Source organism: Helobdella robusta (assembly GCF_000326865.2).
Source record: "Helobdella robusta unplaced genomic scaffold HELROscaffold_12, whole genome shotgun sequence".
Taxonomy (NCBI): Eukaryota; Metazoa; Annelida; class Clitellata; order Rhynchobdellida; family Glossiphoniidae; genus Helobdella; species Helobdella robusta.
The window spans coordinates 1,642,923-1,648,444 of NW_008703664.1; positions in this window are offsets into that span (position 1 = coordinate 1,642,923).

Sequence of the window (5,522 nt, forward strand, 5' to 3'; positions counted from 1 at the left end):
TTTTGCATTTTTACATTTTGAGGAAATCTGAAATTTTATAAACTGTTACAGAAACTTGTGCATTTCTTAAGTATTGCTTTTAATAATAAAATGGTAATCCATGATAGCATTATAAATTATAATAGTCTATAAAATAAAATATATGTAATTGTAAAACAAAATAGTTCTATTCAACGAGTATAGGGATATTGTTACATTTATTTTAGTGTGAAGTTAATTTGAAAATAAACCTGTGAAAAGATGCATCAGAAATTTTCTCATTTCTATTTATTATTAATGCAATTTTTAATGCAACAGGTAGGCATGTTTGTGTATAGCTACGAAAATGAAAGTTTACTTAAAAACTAAATTATTGTATCTGACACGAAAATTAGTACAGAAACAAAAACGAAAGAATAAATGACAATATAAAAATTTAAACATTGATTGAAAGAGTTTATTCTAATTATATGGTATGGGCAATTCGTTGCGAAATCGTTGGAGGAAATGGTGTCAACAGTAGTTATTTTACTGCATGGTAGTTAATCAGCCGGTATAAAGGTTTTATTCAATTCCTATCAAATAAATTTGACAAAATATCATACACAGAACTAAATAAAGAAATAGATAGATATATACACGTAGTTATAATACATTTATAATGTTGTATTTACACATTCAAATTGTACAATTGTGTTATGGTGTAGTCTCAAATTATTTTAAATTCTCTCAGAAAATTTTAAACGTTTTACTACACTAAATATACTAGTTATTTTTATCAACAATTTAAAAATTTTATCAATAATTAAAAAAAAATTTCAAATTGATTTCATTGCGATATCACTAATGATTTTTGTGACCTGACTGATTAAAAAGCATCAAAGAAAGTTAAAATAGGATGGAGAATTTGTTATATTGGGATATTCGTTTAAAAAGCGAGCAAAATTTTAATATAAAAGCGCTTATAAATCTATGCATATTGGCTCAGCTTGGCTTGGCTCGGCTTGGAATCGGATGTTAAGCAAGGTGTGGTATAAACTATTTTGAATTCTCCCCGAAAAATTTGAACTGCGTGCGTACATATATAGTAATGGCTACTGTTGTTTTTTATAATGAATTTATGCATATTGGCTCAGCTTGGCTTAGCTCGGCTTGGAATCGGATGTTAAGCAAGGTGTGGTCTCAAACAATTTTGAATTCTCCCCGAAAAATTTGAGCTGCGTGCTTACATATATAGCACTGATTACTGTTGCTTTTATAATGAATTTTTATTATATATATATATAAAGTGACTGGAATCTATGTATACAAATAATTAAATTATATTATATTAGATTATGTTTATATGAAAAGCAATATAGCAGATTCAACCAGCCAACCAGAAAGTTTCGAAGGCGTTCGTTCGATGACTTCAATTTAGTACGGTTAGCATTTTGGTAAGACTGTATAATAGTGTAGTACATACATTAAATAAGTTTTTTATTGATGTGAATGATTGAAATGATGAAAATGTATTGTTGAAACGAGTATAAATAGGAGCTGAAAAAACGTTGAAATCAGATCAGGCATTTCTGCCTCGCTCGAGTCGGAGTGCCTGATCTCATTTTTTTATATTTATATTTATTAATTAATTTATTTTTATTTAATTTTATTTTATATAGAGTTATATAGAGTTATATAGAGTTTGCATGTCTGTGGTCTGTGTGTTTGTATGTTGTATTTTTTTATATTTTAGGTGGGTTCTTTAGCGGTTGCTCATACATACATCATGTTTGTTTGTGTGGTAGTATTTTATGTTCTGTTTTACTCCTTTTTCTCTTTCTTCATGAGTCTTGAGTTAAGTTAATGAAGCATAGGTAGGTGAGGTAAAAATTAATTTATTATATAGGTAGGCTATGGCATAAGGTAATTTAGTTACATAGGTAGGTTAGGGACTCCTAATCTTTTACTCTACTTGGTGGTGTGATTTTTGTTTTGTGTTTTTTTTGTTGTTTTGTTTCACATCATACATTCAGCAGGTACGCGGTGGTTCCTGGTTTTAGTGGGATTTTTATTGATTGAATGTGGTAGTATGCATGGTTATATAGAGTTATATAGAGTTATATAGAGTTATATAGAGTTATATAGAGTTATATAGAGTTATATAGAGTTATATAGAGTTATATAGAGTTATATAGAGTTATATAGAGTTATATAGAGTTATATAGAGTTATATAGAGTTATATAGAGTTATATAGAGTTATATAGAGTTATATAGAGTTATATAGAGTTATATAGAGTTATATAGAGTTATATAGAGTTATATAGAGTTATATAGAGTTATATAGAGTTATATAGAGTTATATAGAGTTATATAGAGTTATATAGAGTTATATAGAGTTATATAGAGTTATATAGAGTTATATAGAGTTATATAGATCATAAATCCTATATAGATACCGTTCTTTGCGGTTCTTTGCCGACCGGTCGGCTTCTTTGCGTTTCTCTATTTTCATTTAAATTAATTAAATAAATAAGATTTGTCCATTCATCTAGGTTCATTCAGGTTCATTCATTCAGGTTATAGCTTCCAGAGGAGTTTGTCGTGGAGGATCAGAATGGTTGTGATGTCACCCTACGTTCAACCTTAACCCTAACTTCCGACTTTACAGTTTCTTAACGGTTTCTTTTTTTGCCAGTTTGCTGTCTTTTCCGGCTGGCGGATTTCACCGCGGCTCGTTTCTCTATTTTCATTTAAATTAAATAATTAAATAGGATTTTTTCATTTCATTCAGGTTGAAGCTTCCAGAGGAGTTCATCATGGAAGATATCAGGCTACGTTCGTTCATTCATTGGCAAAGAATACCTGCCTGACTGGGATACGTTTTCTTCTTTTTTTCTGTAATTTAACATTAAGTAAAAATGCTCACACGCACACACACGCACACACAATTACATTAAGTAGCTATACAGGTAGGTTAGATAGGCCTAATTTTAATTGTAGGTAGGATAGATAGGGAGCATCCAACACTAATGTAGTTGAATAGGTAGGCAGCGTAAGTTTATCGCTTCTATTTTATCTTGCACCCACATTACACGCACCAGCGTATTACACACACACACAAATACATACATAAACACATATGTTAGTATTTGAGCGTAATTTTATTTTCATTACACATTCTAATTTATTATTACTAAGGTTGAGAGTAATTTAATTTCATAGGTAGTTAAGAGCAATAATGTAATTCTAGGAAAAATCTTGTAATGTAAATTAAAACGCTGTAAGTGTATCGATAGGTAGGTTAATTGTTAAGTTATACATTATTATTAAGTTGGAGCCCAAGGCATTACGTAGGTGGTGGGGTGGGTGCCGAAAGGCCAATGAATTGGGCTCTTGAGTTTTGTAATTTTAGGTAAGCTAGGACCGTAATGTAATGAATAGGTAGGTTAAGGCTACGTTGTAACACATACTCATTAATAGATTAAGGGTTTAAGTTTTATATTATTATTACTAAGTTGGAGCCCAAGGCATTACGTAGGTGGTGGGGTGGGTGCCGATTGGCCAATGAATTGGGCTCTTGAGTTTCGCAATTTTAGGTAAGCTAGGGCTTAATTGTAATGAATAGGTAAGTTGAGGGTACGATAGCCGATAGACTCTGAATTTCGAAGTCTCTTGTCAGAGGTAAGCCTTGGCGGCCAGTGGTGAACCGGCAATGGTTTACTATCCGGACGGCAATGGTTTACTATCTGCACGGTAATGATTTACTATGCGGCATGGCCATAGTCTACTACCCGCACGGCTTCCGGACGGCAAATGGTTTACTATCCGCAAGGCAGTAGTCTACTATCCGCACGGCAATGGTTTACTATCCGGTGCCCTGGCTGTCGGTGAACCTCTGTGCAAGGAGGGAGAATGAAGGGGAACTTTCGACTATCGTACCATTAACAATTTATTATAGATTAGTTAAGGTAATTGAATAGGTAGATAGGATTATTTTTATTAAGCAATTTAAGATGCAGGCACCGCTAAGCTTTCTAATGAGAATTTTCTCTTTCTCCATTCCACGGGCTGTGTTTCAACAATAATCTCGAGGAGGACTGGCACCAGTTTTGGAGGACAACGCAGGAAATGGAAGGCACTCATCATTTTGCCTTTGTCGAATGGACGACGGTAGGTTTTTTTACATTTTACTTTCTTTATTATTTTCAAATATTATTTATTTGCCATTATTTCCATTTTATAATTTTTTGCTTCTAAGATTCTAACATTCATTTACTACTAAGCTAATAAAAATAACTTGTCTACAGTGGTGGGCGTCAGCACGTTTCAGATAGTGGTCTCCTGATGATCGTTCTGATAACAACTCGAAGAAAACAACAACGACGATTTTTGAAGTATGGTTTAGTTTCGTTGTTTTTATTTTTTTCATTCATTCATTTTGTCACACAATCTTTCATTCATCCATTAATTGACTCATTCTATTCATTCATTGAATCATAGATTGGTTAATTAATTCATTCAACCACTCAATCATTCGCTCAATCATTTATTCGGTTGTTCTTTCGTTTTAACATTCATTTACTACTAAGCCAATAAAAAAAATTTGTCTACAGAATGATCAGAGGTGGGTTGTGGTGGGAGTCAGCACGTTTCATGATGGTAATCTCATGGTAAGATAAGTTGCTTCTTACTTTTTTTCAATGGCTTGTTTTTTATTTTAAAAAATTAACTTTTTCTTTCAATTTTGTTTTTCAGTATCCGGTAAAATTCATTTCCTCGGTTCGTGTCAGATGATGGTCGGTACAATGGAGGTTCGTCCGTAGTGGGTGAAGAAGTTTCTGGAGGGTACGCGCGCGCACATTTACATACACGCACACACATAAATACAACACACACATACACAACATCCATTCATTCGGTGTCGTTGTTGTTATGTTTCTCTTCAACTTTCTATTTTCTTTACCGGACTTAATTTAATTGATAGGTAAGTTAGGGATTGAGATGAGTTGAACAACTGTTGGTAGGCTAGGGCTTAACATTAGTTAAAAAGTTTCAAGTAAAATATTAACATTAACATAAATTAAAAGCTTCAAGTAAAATTAAAACGTTAAAATATGTAAAATAAATGAGTTGAGTTATCATTACAGGTAAGCTAGGGCCCTGAGAGTAATTTAATTGTAGGTAGGTGACTGACTACTATTCTTGCGACTTTTTAATATTTTTTTTTTGTGGTGTGTTTGTTTTCGCTTCTTAGCACCACACAACACCAACAAAACAAACTACAATTTTTTTGTTGTCGCCTTAAATTTTACCATTTTTGAACAATCTTTTTAATAATGTCTATTTATTTATTTGTAAAATGTTGACTGGTTTCTAGTTTCTTATTTTGGTTATATAATTTTTGGATATTTCCTGATTTACTTTGTATATATGCATGCATGAATAATTTCTGTTTGGTATGTTGATTTAGTCATTATGATATGCTGTGAACTGTCCTTACTAAATATTCATGTTTCGTGATAATTATTTTTTATCGATCGATATTTTGTTATATTTGTTT